Source organism: Peromyscus leucopus, chromosome 10, assembly GCF_004664715.2.
Source record: "Peromyscus leucopus breed LL Stock chromosome 10, UCI_PerLeu_2.1, whole genome shotgun sequence".
Classification (NCBI taxonomy): Eukaryota; Metazoa; Chordata; class Mammalia; order Rodentia; family Cricetidae; genus Peromyscus; species Peromyscus leucopus.
In genome coordinates, this window is record NC_051071.1 from 84,692,515 (window position 1) to 84,715,536 (window position 23,022).

The window sequence follows — 23,022 nt, forward strand, 5'->3', positions numbered from 1 at the left end:
TGTACCACTGAATGTGCTGAGATTTCCCCTGACCGACTTGACTCCGAGTCCCTGCAGAGTAGAGCTCTAGACTTTCCCATCTCCTACTCTGCACTTCTTCACTTGCTGCTTGAACATCAAATCCTGCATTATGGACTTCTACCCTCCTAGCCTTTCTCCTTCGACCCCTCCTGGTTCCCTGCCAGGTGAATCAATGCTCTCAACACTCGGCGGCTTCCTCACTCTTCAGAGCATCAAGTTCCTTTGATTAGTTTCCAGAGAAGGGCTTCAGAATTGAATGTTATGCTTTCAAATAGTTTCTTCCACTGGAAGATTTTACAAATGGCAAAATTAAGCTGCAGAAAGTTAGATGATTTGTACAAACTCCAAAGAGACAGCCAAGACTGAACTCAGAAGTTTACCTCCCAAATTCAAGCTCTTGTTTCTAACTGCCTGTAAGCTGGTGATTCAGTTTCTCTGTCCTTGTCAGAGGATGCAGCTGAGTGGCAGAGTGCCAAGCTAGCATGCAGAGGCCCTCTACACATGACCACACACACACACACACACACACACACACACACACACACACACACACACAGACACACACACACAGAGAGTCCCACAGCCTTAGCTCTCCAGAGAAACTGGGCAATCAGAAGTTCATGGGCATTCTGTTTCTGCTACTTCCTGGCTAGACTAGGCACATGGGGCCTGTTTCAAATCAACAAAAACAATAAAAAAGCTAGACTTAAAAAAAATACTGAGAACAGGCTGGCAAGATAGCACAATGTGTAAAGGTGCCTGACTTCAAACCGACAACCCAAGTCTAATCACGTGGCACCGGTGGCACACGGGACAGAGACTGTCCTGACTCCACTTGCACACGTGCATTCACACACATACAAATTTAAATTAAAGATATTACTATCCAGAAGAAACAATGGACAATGCACCCACCATGCACAGTAAATTAAGAGGACAAGGCACTCGTTTTGGGAGCTAGGCATGATGTCACATACCTGTAAGATCAGCGCAAGAGGCCGGAGCAGGAGGAGGACTAGTTCAAGGTCATCTGTCATTACACAGCGAGTGTGAGGCCAGCTCAGCTACAAGAGACCCTGCCTCGAAACAAGCAAAGAAGGAAAGAACTTCATTCTAGAAAGGGTACTAGGTAAGCTGGGCACAGTGGCACAGGACTGCAATCTCCACACTTGGCAACTGGAAGCAGGAGGATCAGGAGTTCCAGGCCAGCCAGGCTACAAATGCTGGAAGGATAGCCTGGTCTACATAATGAGTTCCAGGCCAGCCTGGCTACAAAAGCTGGAAGGATAGCCTGGTCTACATAATGAGTTCCAGGCCAGCCAGGCTACAAAAGCTGGAAGGATAGCCTGGTCTACATAATGAGTTCCAGGACAGCCAGGGCTACACAGTGAGACCCTCTCTCAAAAAACAAAACAACAACAAAAACCTGAAAGAAAACACAACAAAACAGAACGAATGTAAGCTGGGTAAAGTGGGACTGCACTCTTGTACTACATGGTTAAAGTCCTGGTCAACAGTCACCTCTGACGTTGGACACTGGCCCTGCTACTATCAGATATGGTATGTTGTTAAGACACGGCTTAGCTTTCCTGAGCCCTGGTTTCTACACTTGGAAAAAATGAGTACCTCGGGAGGATCTGAGTTCAAGGTCAGCCTAGTCTACAGAACAAGTTCTAGGACAGCCAGGGCTACACAGAGAAACCCTGTCTTAAAAAACCAAAAAATATATACATAAATAAATAAATTAACTAATTAAGGGTGACCTCATGGGATAGTATGAGTTTTAAACAGGATAACATGTATTATAGAAACTCAAAGTGTCCTGCACATAGATGAGTGTTTTGACGTACCTGAGCTGTAATTCTAGCTTTTCAGGAAGAAAAGGAAGGAAGGAAGAATGGATCACAGATCTATCCTGGGCTACAGATTGAGTTCCAGGCCAGCCTGGGCAACCTGGTGAGACCCTCTCTCAAAACAAAAAGTAAAGAGACTGCATTCTTGTAATCCTAACATTTGGCATGAGACAGGGGGATCCAGGTAGGTTCAATAAGACAGGTTTCCTGTCTTAAAAAAGTCAAGGTGAAGAGCAACAGACAAAGAAACGCACACTGACCTCCAGCCTCCACTCACAGCACACAGGAGCACTCGGCAGCCAGCACACACATATGTACCCGCCGCACACACTAGGCAGGTAGGGGAATCAGCTCACCAATAGAGAACCTGTGGCTAGCCTGTGAAAGCCCTGGGCTCATGTCTCCATATGAAAGGGAGAGTGGTGTCCTGGACGTAGTGACGTCCTGGACGTGGTGGCATATCTCTAATCCTAGTGCTAAAGGCAGAGGCAGATGGAACTTTGCTAGTCTGAGGCCAGTTTGACCTACACAGTAAAGCCCAAGCTAAGCAGGGCTGCCTAATGAGCCCAGTCTTTTTTTGTTGTTAATAATTTATTTGTATTTTATGTGCATTGGTGTTTTGCCTGTATGTCTGTCTGTGTGAGGGTGTCAGATCCCCTGGAACAAGAGTTACAGACAGTTGTAAGCTGCCATGTGGATGCCGGGAATTGAACCCAGGAGACCCAGTCTTAACAGTAAGATTCCCTTTTATCTAAGACTGAGGAAATACCATACCTAAGATCATCCTAGGTAAAAAAAAAAAAAAGAAAAAAAAATTCTGATTTTGTAGGGGAAAAGAAGGAAAAAACAAAAACAGGACCTATTTTCTTTCTTTTTGTTTTTTTTTTGTTTTTCGAGACAGGGTTTCTCTGTGTAGCTTTGCGCCTTTCCTGGAGCTCACTTGGTAGCCCAGGCTGGCCTCGAACTCACAGAGATCCGCCTGGCTCTGCCTCCCGAGTGCTGGGATTAAAGGCGTGCGCCACCACCGCCTGGCCCCTATTTTCTTCTTATGAGCCTTCTTCCTCCTTTTGGGCGATTGACTTAATCTTTAACAGAAAATTCAAGTTCCAGTTCATTTATGAAAATCCAGTTCACATGGATCTCAATAAGCTCATGACTGTTCACATGAGCAGGGTCACACTTTAGGCATTTTATAATACAGTATCATCCCACTTTAACAAGATACTTTATTATAACCCATTAGCACATATTGTTCATCCGTTTTCCAATCTGCCTTTTTACAAACTGCTTTGAGTATCATCCTGTCAGTTTTCAATCAGGTAGGAAGTCTTATCCTTTTGGGATTCAAGGTTGCTTAAGGTGGGTCTAGAGAGATGGCCCAGTGATTCCAAGTGCCTACTGCTCATGCATAAGACCAAGGTCCAGCTCCCAGCAGCCACACAGCAGCTCACAACTGTCTCTAACTTCAGTTCTAGAAGGTCTGATGCCTTCTTCCAGCCTCCAAGGGTTTCCTGCATGCATGTGACACACATAACCTGACATAAGCTTAAGCCTATGCACATTAAAAACAAATAAATAGGCCAGGCGGTGGTGGCGCACGCCTTTAATCCCAGTACTCCGGAGGCAGAGGCAGGCGGATCTTTGTGAGTCTGAGGCCAGCCTGGTCTACAGAGTGAGATCCAGGAAAGGCGCAAAGCTACACAGAGAAACCCTGTATCGAAAAACCAAAAAAAACCAAAAACCAAAAAACAAATAAATAACCCCAAGTCTGCCTAGGGTGGCCTGAGGTATGTAGAAAATACACAGAGGTTTTGTTTCAATTTTAATGTTTATATTCAAAGGAAACAAATGTACTCAGACCTAGATAAGCTAAAAAGACTAGTGCTAGATAAAACTTTTTTAATTTAACTACTTAGAGGATCTCTTCATATGTTAAACAAACAAACAAAAAAACCCAAGAAAAATACCATCAAGGTGGGGGAGGGGTTAACTTCATGGTTATTTCTAAAAAGAAAAATAAACATCTATGTTTTTTTAAAAGCTGGTGTTTGGGTCAGGTGGTGGTGGCACCCACATTTAATCCCAGCGCTCGGGTAGGGCAGAGGCAGGCATATCTCTGTGAGTTCAAGGCTAGCCTGGTAACAGAGCGAGATCCAGAACAGCCAGGGCTACACAGAGAAGCCCTGTCTCGAACAATACCCTCCCCGCCCCCAAAAAACTCCTGACTAGAATTACAGTATCTGACAGCTAAGGTACAAAGGCTACCTAATTTTAAGTGTTCAGTTAATGTGTAACACAGAGATAACCACAGGGGCACAAAATGGAACTCAAAGCAATCTTACCTGTATCTAACTCAAGGTTCTAATATAAAGTAGTTCCTCTTATTAACCTGCACAGAATAAAGTTTGAGTGTCAGCTATGAAAAGAAACCACTGTGTTACAATGTGCTCTAGAACTATGCGATAAGTTCTGAATCAAATTAAAGAGGACTACCACAATCTATGTAGGAATGCTACAAAAATACTGTTTCACGGGACATATGAGCATTTCCCTCTCTTAGAAACACTTACTTATTTAATGATAAACGACTTCCTTAGACTATGCGGGACTAAATGAAGCATCTATGCTTCTCAATTACAGCTCATCTTCTAGTTTTGTGTAGCTTTTCAACATCATGTGATCATAGTCACACTGCGCATCACTGCTGCACTCAAGACCACTTTACCCAGAGCATAATCATAATGAACACAGGGAATGAAGACTTTGAGGGCAGTGATTGTCTGTATCTGTCACCCACAGCACAGTACCTACAGCACAGCAGGTAGACTGAGGCCTGGAACACACACCCTTCGCTTAAACTTCAGTCTGAGTCTCAGCTCTAAATCTCAGGGCGCTGAATATATGTGTTTTTGCTCCTCTCCCACAAAGCTAACCCCATTATACACTGAGAGAATTAAATGAGGTTTTAGAGTGTTTAGAACACTGCTTAGCTCATAGTAAATAAAAACTCACAAACAACAGCTATTTCAAAATCACAATTTAAAGGGCCTGGAGAAAAGGCTCATCCATCAAGAATGTTTCTAGCTGTCAATTCACAATTTAAAAGGTCTATCCCAACAAGTCTTCAAGAATACATCTAAGTGCTGAGGAAAGTGGCATACAGAGGTATGCAATCTATGGAGACTAAGAAGCAGGAGGTCAGCAGTTTCAGGCCAGCCTGGGCTACAAGGATAAGATCCTGTTTCTAAGAAAACCAAGAGTTGGGGATGCAGCTCACAATGCTTACCTAGAATATCCAAGGCCCTGTGTTTCAACTCTAGTGTCCTTACTCCCTCAATAAAAAACAGAGATCAAAACCTAACATCCGAGGAACATTATGTTCCAGACAAGAACTTACTTTTAAGTGACAATTTTCTTCTTTGTATTGATGTTCTTCACTATTTTTTAAATTATATGCTGTGTGTTTGTGTCTATGTGGATATAGGGTACATGAGTATGGACAGGTACTTGCAGAAGCCAGAGGAGTCAGAGGAAACGGAGATGATATTGTGGGTGACTGTGAGCCACCAGATGTGGGTATCGGGAAGGGCAACAAGTGCTCTTAACTCATGAGCCATCTCTGCAGGTAACTGATTTTCAAATTGCAAGCTTTACGAAGCAATATGAAGGCCGACAGTACTGTTCTGTCAAAAGTAGCAACCTTGCAACACTATAGAGCCACCCTACACCTCGGAAAGTGCGAAGTCAGAGGCAATGGTCCCAGCACCTTTGTCTCTCAATGAGGAAGACAAATCCCTTACTGGCACTATTTTTAGTAAAAGTGCATGTGGGCAAAATATCTCACTAAGGATAGGAATATTTGTTCTCCAAATGTTATTTAGTGTTATCAACTGTTCCAGGCTCACCTCATTCAACCAAACTCAAAAATCAACCATGCCTTGCTGAACTAAATGATATCATACTAATCTGCAATGTTAAACTTTAGGAGATGAAATTAACCTACAAAAAAAGAAACACCTCGAGTGTGGTGGTACATCCCTGAAATCCCAGAACTTGGGAGGTAAGAGTTAGGAGGGTCAGAATTCAAAACCATCCTTGGCTATTTGGTGAGTTTGAGGCCATTCTGGGCCACATGAGACTCTATCTCAAAGAATGAAGGAAGGAGGGAAGAAGAGAAGAAACAAAGAGAAATTAATTTAGCAGTATCACTTTACAAGCTTTTAATGTGGGACTTTCGATCCCCATGAAATTACATAAAAATTCTACCCAGGCATGAGCATACAGTGTAAACATGTTTTTCCAGGAAGATAGCCCAGTGCTTTCAAAGGGGGATAAAAATGCCAAAAGATTGATAGTCACTGCTTTTCACAGTTTACAAACGTCTTCTTACTCTTACATGTTTCAGGAAAAAAACCTGTTTACATAAAATTAATCAGTAAAATCCAAAACTCATCTCAAACCTCACATTTCCAAACTCTATATATGTGTAACATATTCACAATTAGACAGCAATTATCCAAAAGTTCTCATTCCTGCAAACCTTTCTTGGAGCTATAATTACGAGTTAGAGAAACAAGGACAGAACTACTCAAAAGGGCAGTAAATTTTAGCCAACTCCTGAATAATCAGGATTTAAGGGAAAAGAGCAAGCGTCTAATTATCTACTTAACAGTTACAGTTGTACACAAAAGAATCAAGTAATCAAGTACCAGCTTTCTATAGTTTAACGATTTGGAGAAACTAGCAAAATAAAAAAAAACCTCTTGCAACTTAAAAAAAAAAAAAAAAAAAAAAAAAAAACAAACCTGCAGAATTAGTTCTACAAGCTCACAGAAAAAGTTTATACGCCCACAAGTCCAGGCAATTATTTTACAACTGCCTCACGATTTAATTTTGTATAACAACAGCAGCAAAATCATACACTTTTGAAGGCTATGACTGGCGACTGTTGACCCTAAATAATACAAACGTAGTAAAAAGATAGTAGTCTCAGTTTCCAATCGCTAAACCCTCAAATTTGGCAACAGTTCAAACACCATTTTTTTTTTTTTTAAATCTCTACCTAACTGAAGTCAAAGCAATAATCCTGAGGTCTGTTTCCCTTCCACGCCCTTGGGGATCGCACCCCTTTGTGCACAGGGTCCGAAGGGTCCTAACCTCAAGCTCACTCCGGAGCAGGGCAGCCTGGAAACCTTGGCGGAGGATGACGGGCACGATCACCGGGCTGCTGCGACTCCAGGCGTTGTCCCGGCGGGGCCGAAACGAGAGAGGGGCGCGGCGTCAGCGGAGAGCGGGCCTCGGGCCTCGGCAGCGGACACCGAACCTGGCGAGGGGCAGGGAACAAACGGCAAACGCACCTGGCGGACCTCGGCGACCTGTCTGTCCTGCGATGGCCGGCGAACGTCGGGCTCTCCCAGCATCCGCCGCCGCCGCCCCTCCTCCGCGGCCCAGGGCCACCTCCACGCTCCGCTCCAACGTGGCAGCCGCAGCCCCGCCTGCGGGCCGGCACTTCCGGGTGCGGGGACTCACCACGCCCACCCTGCCGGCCGGCACTTCCGGGAGCAACGGTTCGCCCCTCCCACCCGGCGGGACGGCACTTCCGGGAGCCGTGGCCCCAGAAGGCGAGTGGAGCTGGAGGTCGGGTTTCCGCGGTGTTCTTGGAGGAGGCGCGCAGTGCAGGGAAGCGGCCGCTTGGCGGTGGGTCAAGGGGAAGTCCTGCTGGGCGTCTCCGTCAGGGAAGAGCCGCGGTGACCCCGAGGACGCCACGTAGCTCTCCCGCGAGGCGTCAGCAGCAGCTGGCGACACTCCCCACACCGGGCGGAGGAACAGCGCGGAAGCTGGGCAAGGGCCGGCTCAGTTTGTGTCTCGGCTCTTCTGTTGGTTCTGCGTTTGCCTTTTTTGTTGTTGTGGTTTTCGTTATGGTTTGTTTTTCGAGACAGGGTTTCTCTGTGTAGCCTGGCTGTCCAGGGACTCGGTCTGTAGACCAAGCTGGCCTCGAACTCACAGGTCCTCCTGCCTCTGCCTCCCGAGGGCTGGGATGAAAGGCATGCAGCCTGCGTTTGCCTTTTGAGAATTTACGTGAATTTGTCGCACACACCCAAGGCTGTTATTTGTACTTCAGAGTCTTAGATCCTGTGAGTGAGTTATATCGAATGAAGTTGGTATCCTTGATATTTCAATATCTATCCATGGCATTCATACCTATTAGCACTCGCCCGGCCACTGGAACAAAGTGAGCATCCTAATTTGAAAATCGGAAGCTGCATTCTATGTGTGTGTGTGTGTGTGTGTGTGTGTGTGTGTGTGTGTGTGTGTGTGTGTATGAAGGTATGACGCTTTCAGATCCGAGCATTTGGGATCTTCGATTAGGGATATAAACTAGTAACTGAAAAGTGTAGAAGAAGCTGGTCTGTAGAGCAAAAGAGAAGAATGACATGGGGGCCGAGCTGGGTGGGCATCATAGCCCATGCATGTAATGCCGCACTCAGGAAGTAGAGGAGGAATTCAAGGCTAGTCTAGGCTACATAGTAAAGTCAGGCAGGTTACCCTGCGGTGCAAGAGAGCCTGTCTCAAAAAGCAAAGCAAAATATAATGATAGCAAAGGCTGGAGAGATGGCTTAGCAGTTAAGAGCACTTGCTGCTTTTGCAGAGGTCGTGGGTTTATTTCCCAGCACCCACATGGGAATGCACAACCATTTGTAACTCTAGTTCCAGAGGATTCCACACCCTCTTCTAACCTCCCACAATATCTATGTGCACGTGGGGGCACATACAGACAGACAGGAACTCAACATATAAAACGAGTAAAACATAAAAGTGGACGCTGGAATTCCCTATTATGATTATAATAACAATGATAATTAATGAACCCTATATCCCAACTTAAGCTAGCTCTAGTATATTCTGTAATTTTTAACCAAACGAAGCTGGGTTCACAGGGTCCCAAACGCTCTATCTTCCCTAGAGCTTCCAATCTTAATAGATGTGTTGCCTTATACTTTTTACTTAGGAATTATTTTATCCGTGAAATCCAGCCACAGGAGAATCACTTGCTCTAAGGTATTAATTAGCACCTGGAATGGAATGAGGTCCCCTAAGTTTATTATTACACCTATTGACCACATCAACTCTTCTGTGACACTTTTCTTAGCCTCCTTAAAGTAATACTTTACTTTACTTCTTTTCTTTTCTTTTTTTTTTTTCAAGACAAGGTTTCTCTGTGTACCGTTGGCTGTCCTGAAACTCGCTCTAGACCAGGCTGTCCTCGAACTCAGAGACCTGCCTGCCTCTGCCTCCCAAGTGCTGGGATTAAAGATGTTTGCCACTCCTGCCTGGCAAAGTGATGCTTCTTTATTGAACACAAACTGTAAGCAAGCTGGACTTTGAGGCAGAAGCAGGAAGATTGTGTGGGGCCAGCCTGAACTATATGGTGAGATCTTGTCTCTACAGAATGAGGATATACTTCCAGTAAAATTTTGGCATGGCATCCACAAGGTTCTGTTCGATCCTTAGCCACAAGCCAGTAATCCTACGTACTGGAAAGTGGAAATGTTTTTAATTCACCCTCTCAGTGTCCTGCATATGGATTTCACTTTAAAAAAGCAAGCTTACCGAGCTGAAAATGGTAGCCCACCGCCCACACACACACCCCAGCACAAGGATAGGACCCCTGTAACAGCTTAGGGCGGCAGCCAGCAGCTGTAACTCCAGCAGTAGAGGGACTGTGAGAGGCTGATAGGCACTGGTCCCCAGCACAACAAACCTAAAGGACGTCCAGGGTTCATTAAAGGGGCAAGTGTCCGTCGTCATCTCTTCCCCCCAAGCGCCCTGTGTGGGACTTGTGGGTGTCCACACAGCAGGAGGCATGTGGGATAAAAAGGAGAAACAAAGCACATACTAGGTCAGTGTATTGCCACAAATATGTATCTGCAACCCTCATTTTTTATTGAGACAGATTTTCACTAAGTTGTACAAGCTGACCGTGAACTTGATAACCTGTCTTAGGTTCCTGAGTAGCTGGGGTTACAGTCCTATGTCCTTAGGTGGACTGTGGCCTGGTATTGAAGTGACTCCTGCAGAATCAGAGCTCACAAAGGACGCCTGCACCTAAAGAGGAAAACTTGTATCATTCACAAAAGTACACTTTTAGCTCATTTTAGTGAACTTCTAATCAAGCCTTGTTCTGGATCAAATGAAAGTTCATTTCCAGACTCTGATTTACTCTTTGAAGCCAGAAGAGGAGGTAACTACATACATGTGGTATGTGGAGTCACAGGTAGTAAATTCACCCCGGGAGCGGTGGCAGAGATGCCTGTTGCACACAGCTCCTTTTGGATCCTGTAAACAAGAGCCAGTCAGACTGGTTCATGTTCTCTGGACCAGGGCTGGGCCCTGTGGCACTGCTGTCACATGCCCTCCCCACCTGTTCTTCTAGGCCAGTTTGCAGTTTAGGAGGTCTCTTCTGAAGCTCCGGGCAGCAGGAAATCTTTTTTCTTTTCAAAGATTTATTTTTAATTATGTGTATATGGGGACGGGGGTGGATACCTGTAGAGATGAGCAGTATCAGTTCATCCTGTGGTTGCTGGGAACTGAACTTAGTTCCTCCGAAAGAACATTAGCTCTTAACCCTTGGGCCATGCCTCCAGCCCCTGCATGAAATCTTAATGCTGTCCTTACTTCCTGTTGATGATCTGTCAAGGGGTGACAGGGAGAAGTCATGAAGGGACAGTTAAGAATGGCTGTCAAGAAAATCCTGGTGGCCTAGTCTAAAGGGCCTATGGTAATTAATTCTTTGAGGGTACTGGCTAGAATCCATAGTGAAGATCACCTGGACCTAAAATTGCTGAATCCTAGACATGAACATGACAAATAGGTTAAAAATATAAGAACCTGAAAAGACCAACATGAAACCTATGACTTTGTATGCCAACTTAAAAATAAAAATAAATAAGGACCAAATATAAAATGCAAACAGCCATAAGTGGCCCTAGACAGAAAGGTACCTAGGATGGCTGTGGCCCAACCCTTTGAAACCACTTGCTCTGTTCTGTCCCTGAGAACATCCATTTTCTCTGAACAGTGCATTTCATGTTCTGGAGTTTGTTATATTCGTCAAGATTTGGCTGATACGTGCGTGAGCAATATTCTTCCTGTAACAGGGTAGGGTCCGGGCAGTTGTGAAATGTAACTTGCTTTCAAGTGACTTTGCTTATATTGCTGGAAGTTCTTGGAGTAACTATTTCTAAGTCCCAGGGACATTTGGGGGTAGTAAAAGTGGAATTCAGGAGACCACTTCTGTGTCCAACAATAAAATAGGTTCAGCTTTTACTCAGACAGGGGTACACAACAATAAGGGTACATTTTCCTGACTCAGATTCTAGGAAGGCCACATGTGTCCTGTTTTAGGAGTAAAGATAGGCGCCAAGTCTGTCAAAGGAAACAAACAGGGTCCACAGGATTTAGACAGTAAAGACTGTATTGAGAAATGCTTCCAGTAATGTCTGGAAAAGGGAGCCCATGGCTGCTCATAGGGGCTGTCGGGAGAATATACACGGTTTAAACCCAGTTGAGGTTGAGTGGGGTCCTATCCTAGTGCCCCATTGAACATGCACTCTGCATGCTTTTAGGACAGGGCCCATTTGGGGGGTCTAATTAGTGGGGTTTGTACAAGCTGAGGTGCCAGTGAAAACTGCCCAGTTTTCAGGTTTGGAGATTTTCACTGGGGCCAGGACTCAGGTCTATAACTGGAATCTCAGTATCTAGGTCCAAGTGTAAGATCTGAAGTTAGAGGATTTGACTCTCTTTCCAGAGGTTTGATTGGATTGTCCAGTTGTCCCTCAAAGAAAATACCCTCAGCCTGCCAGACCATTGAGAGGTCCTTTAAGACAGGTTTTTATCTAAGTGGTAAGACTAGTGTAAGTTTCATTGTGAACCTTCACTTCAAGGGCCAAGTGTGACCAAAAAGGAGATGACACCTTAGGAAGCCTCCCGAAGTCATATTATCAAAAATTCTACAACTGGTTGTTTTGTTGAACCCTAGGGTTTCACCGATTTTTGGAAAATAAGGACAAGTGATTCTGGGGTACAATGTAGGCAAAGAGAGAAAACAAGTCTTAAAAATTTTAAGAGCTGGGCATGGTGGCACATGCCTATGCCAGTACGTGGGAGGTAGAGAACAAAGACCAGTCTGAGATCATCCTCAGCTACATGGTGAGTTTGAGGCCAGCCTGGGCAGATTCTCTCAAGAAAACAATTTCCGTAGCACCCTCAGTGAGGTAAGGAATGTAAGCAAGTAGCCTGTTAATAGAGACCCAGGACTGGGGTTTGTGCTGTGGGGAAAGACACAATGGCACCTACGTGCCATTCCTTAAGGAAGGAAGCCCCAGAAACTAACATCTCAATGAGTTAGTTGACAGCAAAGAGGCGTGTGTTGCTGGAGGGCTTCTCTCCAGGTTCCACCAAACCCCGCAGTCCCACAATCCACGTATAAAATAACCAGATGCTTATATCACTTATAAACTGTATGGCCGTGGCAGGCTTCTTGCTAACTGTTCTTATATCTTAAATTACCCCATTTTTATAAATCTATACCTTGCCACATGTCTGGTGGCTTACCGGGCGTCTTTACATGCTGCTTGTCCTGGCGGTGGCTGCAGTGTCTCTCCTCCTTCTTCCTGTTTCCCAATTCTCCTCTCTTTGTCCCACCTATACTTCCTGCCTGATCACTGGCCATCAGTGTTTTATTTATATAGAGTGATATCCACAGCAGGTGTGACCCCTGATAATGAAAGGGACCAGTGACCCCGATTACTAATAGGGCATCTCCAAGAGGATAATGTCCAAACAATATCCTTGGCACAACTCTCTAAAGTAGCTTCATCTTACTGAAAAATGTCAAGGGCCAACAGCTAAATGGCAAGAAACCTATAGTTTCCAGTTACTGGATCAGATGTCAAGAGGAAATCCTCAGAAATCAGTCTCAAAACGCAGGTCAGAGGGAAAAACATAACGTGATACAGGTTTGCAGACTGTAAGGTATGGCCTCAGAACCAGATCCTGGTTCTCAGTGGCTACCAAGTCCAGAAAAGCCTGAGAAAGTAAAGAGGGGCCAATGTGCAGATTTGCCCTGGATAAGCTACCCCAATTAAGAAAGTAGGTCTCCTTTCTACCAGACAAGGCAGGGCAGTTGAACCCTTGGATATACCAGACTCGGGCATCAGGAATAAGAAACTCCTACAAAGAATGGGGCATTGGACCCCAACTCCTAAGAGTGATAATTAATTGAATAGTCAGGGACCTTTCAAGGCCATCAACATTGCCCTGACCACAGACCATTAACTGTTTCCTTGACTTGAGGGTCCTAACTCAGAGGAGGAGTTTGGGGTTCCCTGTTCCCGTTCTTGGGCCACCAAGTGCTGTAGTTTGGAGTAGCAAGCAGTGAAAGAACTCACCCAAGTCAGACTAGTAGAAAATGATGTTTATTAAGATGATGGTAGAATTGGGTCTGAGGACCAACGGGCTGTTTTTATTGGGCAGCCACCCTCATTTGGCATGGTTTCTGAACTGTAAATGAGGACACTTCTGACTAGTTATGCCTGACTCTCGGCCAGCCCTCCATCAGGAAGTTACAGTTCACTTTGATTGGCAGCAGTCACAACATTCCAACACAGCACCCCTCATTCTTGCTTTTTCTCCACAATGCAAACGAATTCAAATTCATTCACAAAAAGTTGCGCTGGAAGATGACCCAGAACTTAAGAGACCATGTTGCTCTTCCAGAGGCCCAAGTTCAGCTTACAGCACCCACCCCAGGCAGCTCACAACTGTCTGCAACTCCAGCGGCACTCTGAGGGGACCGCAAACACGCAGCATACCGTTACAAATAGATCTATACAAAAGAAAAAGATTTACAAAGAGTTAATTCTTCTGACAATTTTGATCCCTTTCTCAGTTCAGAAGAGGGTAAATTTTGTACAGAACTATCACAAGGCATCCAATTTGTTCCATAATCACATGTACCACACTTACATTTCAATAAAACAGCAGCATTCTAATGTTTGTCTTACTATCTTGATTTTTAAAGATTTATTTTCTTATTGTGTCTGTGTGGTCAGAAGACAACGCCAGGAGTCAGTTCTCTCGCTGCTGTGGTCATCAGGCTGTGACGAGCACTTTCCTTAGAGAAGGAAGGGACACACCACCTTTCAACAGGCCCTGCAGGACGAGTGAAAAAGGGTTTATTTGCACTGACAGGTCTGGGCTCTGGGCTGCAGGCTGTTTTGCACCATTTATAGGCTGTTTGGCAAAGGTCTTTCCTTTTCAAACCAGCTGTTTCACGGATTTCATGGTTTTGCTTCAGAGTGGATTCTAGTTTTCTCACCCACCCCCTTTGTGTCCTCTTAACTCTTGTAGGAGGCCTCGTTCTCTTACACACATTCACTGGTGATCTGAGAGGTACTGGAGTTCTGTGCTTCCTCGGTGAGGAGAGACAAATCAGGCTGGCACAATATGGATGTAGGCACACAGGACTGGCGTACGTAAGGGTGGTTAGAGAAAGAGGCCAAGGCATCCCACTCCAAAGTTGGCTCCTTCCTCCCTTTGCAATTTGACCCTTTAACTGCCAGGCCCTATCTCTCATTATTCCTGACTTGTCTACACAGAAGTGACATTCTTCACTTAGGAAGAGACAAGAGTCCCCCCACTTCAGCAGTCAACAGGTCTGGCTGCCCCCCTCACCCCTCATTTTATACAACACCACTAGTCCATGTGGTCCCACAGGCCACTGGCAAACTAACGCTAAGAGGTCAAAGAGGCTGGTTCCTCTACACCCACACCCATTCCAGCAGTGCTTCCTAATCCAATTACCAGAGGTGTGCTCTGATTGGAAGAATATTCATCTGGGGAGTTACGCCAGGGTACAAATACATGTCCAGTTGGCTAGTAGGCCTAACTTTTCTTCCACATATAAAGAAGGTGCCCAGGTAAGGATGGCATCAAGGCTGGGCAGTTACTAGCCCTTACACAGCCAAAGGTTTGGTTACACTGATCACCAGTCATGTGTCCTACCTGCTGGTTGTGCCCCCTCAAAGTTATGTCTATATATCAGAGAGTCTAGGGAAAAACCAGGCCAGCAATTATTGAAATCTGAGGTACCTGGAAGGCTGAAGCAGAATTAGAACTGAAAGCAGCCTAGTAACTTAAAAGTTCCTGACTAAAGAAATAATACAACTTAAAATCCCTTACCTTATATAAATCTTCAAATTATTGAGTAAGTTTGCAAATGGTACTCAAGCAAAAATCCTTTTCTTTCCTACAAAAAAATTAAAACAGACAAATCAATGCAGAAATGACCGTGAATATTTAAAATCACGACTTTGCATATGCCCTCACATGTGAACAGCAGTGCAGAAAGCCAAACACTGCCACCTGTGCTTGCTTTATTTTTAAGCTCTACATAGAAACATTTTGTTCTTGTTGCCTGGCCCTTTAAAATGTAAATACATAAGTACATGTCAAAAAAGAATTCATAGACTACCAAGTGTATTACTGCGTTTACTTTGTCCAGACCGTCTCCTGTCACCTTGCTCGTGTCTCTAATCACCAAGCAAGCCTGATATGAAAAAAAAAAAAAAAAAAAAAAAAAAAAAAAAAAAAAAAAAAAAAAAAAAAAAAAACCTACTTTACCACGTAATAAAACTGCTTATTCTGGGCTTAAGACTTATTATGTTATTTCAGAGTGGTTTGCCTGCCTGCCTGCATGCATATCATGTGCATGCCTGGTGCCCAAAGAGAAGGGCTTCAGATCCCCTGGGATTGGAGTTACAGATAGTTTGAAGCCGCCACGTTAGTGCCAGGAACTGAAACCCGGTCTCTTAACCACTGACCCATCTCTTCAGCCCCTATAAATGTATGCAGTATTTTTGAAGGTTTCCAACTGTCAAGAACTAAGATCTTCCTAGCAGGTGTGGTCATTCTACCCCCCACAGGTGACCACACACAGCTGGGAATAGCTATGAATGCAATCCAACCTACTTAACACACAAGAATCTCGTGTGTGGTTCTTCTGAGCATCAACTTTGAAGGTGACAATGTTGTGCCTCTACTTCAAAGTCAGGTCTTATCCCTGAGTAAATCATTTTTGTGTTCAGGGAAGAGTGATATATTTCTGTCAGCTAGTCTTGGGTTGTCAGCCTGACTATGCCAGAACAACTAAAACCCAAGCAGCTGGGCACATCTGAGAGATTTTCTTGGTGGGAAGGAAGGCCACACAGAAGCTTTTGCTTCCCACCAGCTTGCCCCACCTTTTACTGGTATCAGAAGATACTTCTTCCAAAGTTTCTCCACCACAATGGAACTGCTGAGACACCCAGTCTCATGAACTGAACAAGAAAACAACCACCTGGCCTCTCCTTTAAGACATCCATTATTGGGCTAGCTAGACGATAGTCTGTGAGGCCCTCTAGTAAGCCCCCCTTTGATATGTGTATGTATCCATCTAGTCCACCAGTTCTGTTCCTTTAAAGAACCCTGACTACGGTAGTCTACACATTAGGGATATTCTGATTCCACGATAGTTCATCTTACTCATGAAGAGAAGCCAGTGCCTACAGAGGGACAGATAAGCAGCAAGGGACAATTACTTCATATGCTCACCACACTGTACATACGTCAAGCTTGGAGGGCAATGTTAAGTATTTGTATAACCGGACCACAATCCCACTCCAGCCCCCCCAAAAAACCACAAAGCATGAGGCTATCTAATTTTTAATTATAGTCTAGTTCCAACCAGCTTTTCCAGCTACCTCCAGAGTTAGGAGGAAATCCAAGAGGGGAAAAATACTAACTGAAAAAACTTTAAGTGACTCAGGGACTTTCCATACTAAGGCACATAAATTATATGTAAATGTAGGCAAGGAAAAAAAAAAAACAAAAAATATGAGCTTTAAGATCTCTGAATTACAGGCCAGCCTGGTCTACATATCGAGTTCTAGGACAGCCAGGGCAGAAGAGAAGGGGACGGGATAGGGACCACTAGACTAAAGAGCTGGCTCCTGAGAACTAGCTGCCCCCAGCAGCTACATGGCTCACAACCATGTTCTCACTCCAGTTCCAGGGAGTCTAATGGCCCCCTTTGGCCTTAGGTGCAGACATACAAGGCATTAACACCCATACACAGAGAATAGATTTTTTTTTAAAAGGGACCAATTACTTGGATATGCATGCTCTTATACTCATTATTAGATTCAAATACTAAATCCAAATGCTAAATATGAAATAAACAGAAACTTTAATTTTAAAGGAACTAGCAGTTAGTCAACGTCCAAGATCCTGTGCTACCCTCTCCACCTCCTGTACCCCTGCAGCCTCTCTAGAGTACTTAGCTATGGCAGGCTTCCTAAACACATTTTCAAAGATCCTCTTCTCTCTTGGCCTTCTCCCTCAAGGGAAGCCAGCTGCTACAGCCTACGAAGGGTCATGGGAACAGGAACTGGACACTCCAGACAAGCCAGCACTTCAGACAGTCGTCAACAAGCCCATGAGAAGACCTAGACCTATCCCCGGGTCCCAGATGCACAGAGGAAGGAAGTAGCATTTATCACGTTGAACCACTTGACTTTAATTAAGAGGCTCAACTCATATTCATATCCCAAAAGGAAAATGTAAAAACTTGTAAGATTTAGGACTATCTAATTTTGCTAACCAGAAATCCCAGAACTCCAACACTTTCTAGAGCAAAGAACAGAAGCCGCAAGCCTTGTGAGTATCTGAGTTATAGCAGGACACAGCATGGAAGGTGCTAGCGGAACTAGTCAGGAGCCCGACCAGAGCAGATGCTCAACAGGCACAGCACTGACCCTCCAACAGAGTTGACGGTCTCCCCATAGGGCCACTGTGACCAATAGTGCAGAATATAAAAGCACAAGCTGCAGCAAAATGCCTAGCAGACATGCATGCACACAGAGCTAGTCTCTACGTTTTAGAGGATCTGCTGGAGAGGTCTCAACAGTTAAGAGGACTGGGTTCCACCCACAGCCCCCCCACAGCAGCTCCACAACTATTAGCAACTCCAGTTCAGGCGATCTGATGCCCTCTTACAGCCTCCGCAGGTACCATGCATGCACATGGTGAAGACATACACAAAAAAATAAAGGCACCTGTCACCAAGACAGATGACCGGAGTTGAATACCTGAGACCAAGGTCACAGAAGAAAACAAACTCCAAGTTGTTCTCTAACCTCCACACACTATCTCCCACCACATTTAATATACAAAAAACAGATGACTATACCTTTCCTGTGTATTTCATATCATCTTCCAAAGCCACGTCTCTTCCAGACATCACCAAGAACAATCTCTGAAAAAGAGATTTTCTTTTAAATCATTATGAAAGGGACAATGTCTGTTGCAACAGCGCCTTTAGCAAAGCTTACATATCCTCATTAATTCCTCAATAATCACAGCAGATCATTATGTGAACAGCAGTGAAAAGGTTTAATCATCGGATATGAAGCTACTAGAGGAAACAGTAAAGAGACCAAAACTACTTGCTATAAATCTGAAAGTCCTCTAATACCTGGAGCAGACACCTCCAGGTCTGTGACATGTAAGTAAATGTGTTTTTGCAGTTCCCCATTTGTAATTCATGACAGCAATGTAGTCAAAATCCATGAGACCAGGAACATGAGCAGTGTCAGCCATCAGGACCCCTTTATGTGGAGACCCTCCACAGTAAGCGTGCAATTAAGCACTGTAGATGCTAACCTTGGCTTTGTGCTCAGCTCAATCTCCTCCTCCTCCTTCATGAATCCCTAGGTTATACTTCTGAAACCATTGAGCCTGTGGTCTGAATGAGACGCCCCCACAGGTTCATCCATTTGAACGCTTTGTCTTCAGCTGAGCTGTCAGGGAAAGATTAAGAGGTGCAGCCTTGCTGGAAGAGGTGTCTCTGGGAGCAAGCATTGGCTTTTCAAAAGCCCTGCTCTGCGCAGGCACATCAGAATATAAAGCTCTCAGCAACTGCTCTAGCACCATGCCTTCCTGCCTGGCTTCCCGACATAATGGACCAACCCTCAAAAACTGTAAGCCAGCCCCAATTAAATGGTTTCTTTTTTAAGAATTGCAGTGGTCATGGTGTCTGACTGAGAGAGCCTGGACTCCCACTTTTATGGCAGTATCACAGCAGCCAGTGCCTCAGGTTCTCCTAATACTTTAACAACGGTATCCAAGCACTAATCACTACACAAAATGCCCTTCAGTTATAACCTGTATACTTTAACATTTCTGTATTGTCATGTGTAGCTATCTTATCTGTGTATGTCTGGGCACCACCTGCATGCCTGATGTCCAGAGGCCAGGTGTTGGATCCCCTGGAACTGAAATCACAGGTGATTGTGAGCTGCCATATGGATGCTGCCAACAATCCTGGGCCCTTTACCAGACCAGCAAGTGCTCTTAACCACTGAGCCATCTCTCCAGAGACAAAAATCAGTATGCTTTATTTTTGAGACAAAATTTAATTATGTAGCCCAGTCTAGCCTGGAACTCTGCATGTTCTGAAGTCCACTCCAACCTCACCGCTCCTCTTGTACAAATGCTTAGTTTCCCTGCAATGTCCAGGATTTTTATTATTATGGTTTTATAATTTACTCTATTATCTTGTGGTGGGGAGGCACATACATCCCATGATTTTTATTTGGAGTCAGTTCTCTGTTGTGGAATAATCTTTCTGACACTGTAAACACTCGTCACTTGGATTGGTTTAATAAAAAGCTCAACAGCCAATAGCTAGACAGGATTTTCAGGGCAGAGAACGCTGGTAAGGGTGGAGCCGCAAGGAGACAGCAGGACTCAGGAAGCAGCATGGGCAGTGCAGAGTAAAGGTGATAAAGCCCCGAGACACAAAGTAAATTAACAAGCCCAAGCTATGGCCGAGCTTTCAGAATAAGAAGTCTCCCTGTCATTACTTGTGGGCAGTGGTCCAGCTACATCCTCCCCCTCCTCCTTTACATGGGTTCTGAGATGGATTCATGCCGTCAGGCCCGTGGCTGTGCATGCCCAGGAGCTATCTGGCTTGTCCCTGTTGTTCGAGCATGGCTGTTTGTTCACTCTGCCACAACCCGAACCAAAGCTTTGTGCAATGCCAGACCGCCAAATGCTCTCCCACTGACTCTATGAAGATTTTCTTTCTTACAAGCTTCTGTGTAGGAGTGGGCGCACTACAGTCTACCACTTCACACCTATAAACGTGTGACAAACATGGAACTTTCACCCTCGGTTGGTAGCAAATGGGGACAGGAACTTGAGAAGCAATTCCACTTACATCATCTAGAGAAACAGAAGTGTATCCATACTTGTCCACACTCAAGGCATCACCATTAGTAATACTCAAAAAATAAACATTAACAATGTAAATGCACGGGCAACTGATGTCTTACACATACAAGGTTACACTTTGGCAACAAAAAGAGCAAACTCCTAACACTTTTCTACAGGAAAAGCCAGCCACAAAAATCCTATGTACTAATTTATTACCCCGACTCTCTGAAACATACAGAACAGGCCCTCTGCACAGGCACAAAGGGACAGTTAATAAGGATGGTGTTTCTTTGGGCCAGAGACAAAGCGAAGTTGGCAGAGTGCTTGCCTGGTGTGCATGAAGCCCTGGGTTCAAAATCCAAGCCCATTAACCGAGCTTAGCACAGCACAGGGGAGGTATACAGTCACCCTGAGCTACACAGCGAGTCTAACGGTGTCTTCACAGGGTGATGTCAAACTTCTGAAAGTGGCCTGAGCCTTTATTCCTGGCCTTTTAGGAGACCCATTCAGAAAGATCACCTCCAGTTTAAGAACAGGCTCTAGGAAACAAACCTGTCTCAGAAAGATTAAGAAAACCGTGAATGTTCTGAAAACACGAGCAGGTTGGCAAGGCAGTGGCTGAAAGCACACAGGAAACCTGGGCTGGGATCCCAGCACTGCAATATAAAAACACAGCTGTGCCGAAAGCTGCTTTAGTATGTGCGACCACACTAAACCTCACTGAACTGTACACTGTTAACTGTGAGGTGAAATAACTCAAGAAAACTGATACAAAGCCCTGTATTTTAACTTCAAGCAAACATTTACACCCTGCCTTCCCCCAGCACCCAGTGTCCCCCAAGTTCATGGGCTTTCTTTTAAAAAGTAATAAAAGAGCCGGGCAGTGGTGACCTAATCCCAGCAATTGAAAGGCAGAGGTAGGCGGATCTCCGTGAGTTCGAGGCCAGCCTGGTCTACATTTTGCGAGTTCCAGTACAGCCAAGGCCACATAATGAAACTCTGTTTGGGGGGGGGGAGTAATAATAAAAGAAATGAAAACTTTACATGCTTCTCTAGCGGGCCTACATTATTCAGAGAGGAGCTAATGAATACGATAAGGCTCTCCTTGAGAAAGGCAAAAAACGACGCCTTCAATTGGCCGATTTTTTTCGTTCTGCGAAGTGTGAATAAAAGGAACTTGTTTTGTTCTAAAATCTTAATCCTGGAATCCACGACGCCCCATTTCCAAGTCCGAACATTGATCGGCCGGCCCTTTCTCTTTTGTTTCCGCTCTTGAGCGGCTCCCACTGCACTGGAGGACTGCGAGGGCCCCAGAGACCTTACCTCCTCCTCTTCCTCATCAGGGCAAAACGTCTTCAGAAAAGAGGTTCGCTAAATTAGGATTCCGGGGCATCCTCGGTCAAGCTCCTGGGTGGTATCACAGACATAGCGCCGGGTCACACCAAAACCTCCTGCGTCATCCGTGAGCTACAAAAGAGAGCACGAGGCAAGGGCTGAAATCACTCTTTTGTCCCTGCCTGGTCTGCAACATTCATCGGACATCGTGTCCGGTCCCTACCCGTCTCCTGGCGCCATTCTCCGACCGGTCCTCCAGCGCAAGCGCCACCATCGCCAGCGCCACTTCGGCGTCAGCTCGCTCCGCTCTCTCCTTCCCATGCCAAGGCTCGCCCAAGGCGCGATGGCGCCGGATCGCACGCGAGCAGGATCAGGCGGGAGCAACACCCGGGCGCGCTAACAAAAGAAGCCGAGCGGTGCGAGGCGAGGGCGGGGCCCGCGGAGGGGCTTGAAGGCTCCGGGCCTCTCCGATTGGCTGCTGCGACACGGCGTGGCCTGCGATTGGCTAGGCCGTCGAGAGCGGCGCCCACGGAAGGCAGGGTGGCATCCAAAGCCCGCCCTTCCGGCCCGGTCGCCCAGTACTCGGGCGGAACCGAGGTTCCCGCCACGTTAGGTTTCGCGGAAGCTCCACGGGTAGGGCAGCCGGAAGTTGCCCTGAAGAGGACCGCAGCCCCCGAGGAGTCCTCGGGGAGCATCGCCTCCGCTCCTCCGCTCCTCCGCTCCTCCGGCCGTGTGAACGAGCGCAGCCGCCGACCCGCCCGCAGTGCGGCGGGACCGACGGGGTGGGGCGGTGGCACATCGCGGAGCGCCGCCGGACGTGCGCAACCGGAAGCGGGGCGGGGAGCGACGGCCGTTAGGGACGAGTGCTTCGTGTTGGGTTCCCGGGCTGAGTGAGGTGACTCCAAATACTTCCTCTCGCCGATTTTTAATTTAAAGCGAGGCCGTCCGTAGGCGTCTGGCGTGGTGGCGAACGCCCGGAACCTCAGCCTTTCAGAGGCGTGGTAGGAAATTTCCGGGTTGGAGGCCTTTATGGTGAATCTGCCATCTCGGTGCCCGAAAGTTTTTCATGCCATGTGGAAGGCACACCGAGAAGGAGAAGAGTAGGTAAAATAAATCCTTACGAACACGAACTTGTAAGTAGAGCCGTTTGGTTTTGTGGGATGATGGCGTCTCCCGTGCAGATCGGCCTGACCCGGGAATATCCATGTAGCCCACGCTGGCCTCAAACCTTCCTGCACCCGCCTCGCAGACCGTGGCCCCGCACTATGCCCTACAGTGTCAGAATTTGTAGTCTGTTGAGTGAATAACCATAAGCTCACATGTGATGCGAGTTTCATTGGGTTTTGGTAGCTCGTCACTGGCCATCACAGCTGCTTTGATTTCAGGGTGTGCGTGCACGTGTATGCGTAGGCGTGGGAGCACAGGTCAGGTCAACCTCAGCTGTCACTCCCCAGAAGCCAGACATCTTTTTTTTTTTTTTTTTTAGAGTCTCTCACTG

General features: G+C 45.9%; 1 protein-coding gene and 1 long non-coding RNA gene across 21 annotated transcripts in view; both read right to left on the minus strand.

Annotated features, from left to right (window-relative positions):
• The window catches only part of Sec31a (SEC31 homolog A, COPII coat complex component), a 58,656-nt gene extending 51,339 nt beyond the window's left edge, over nt 1-7,317 (minus strand). For 14 of the 20 annotated variants that reach the window (XM_037209218.1, XM_037209216.1, XM_037209215.1 and 11 more), the window contains exon 1: nt 7,032-7,120. The gene's annotated coding sequence lies outside the window, so the exon portion shown is untranslated. Of the gene's footprint in view, nt 1-4,216; nt 4,264-7,031; nt 7,121-7,231 lie in introns of those variants that run through there. The other 6 variants (XM_037209206.1, XM_037209204.1, XM_037209207.1 and 3 more) reach the window with 5 other exon arrangements.
• A 6,018-nt stretch (nt 7,318-13,335) lies between these two features.
• LOC114691761 lies at nt 13,336-22,298 on the minus strand. Its single transcript, XR_005092360.1, has 6 exons — nt 21,748-22,298; nt 21,513-21,656; nt 18,163-18,228; nt 15,117-15,183; nt 13,902-14,087; nt 13,336-13,761 (listed from the first exon to the last, which is right to left on the minus strand). It is a non-coding gene; the product is annotated as an uncharacterized LOC114691761 (long non-coding RNA).
• Nucleotides 22,299-23,022: the final 724 nt, after the last annotated feature.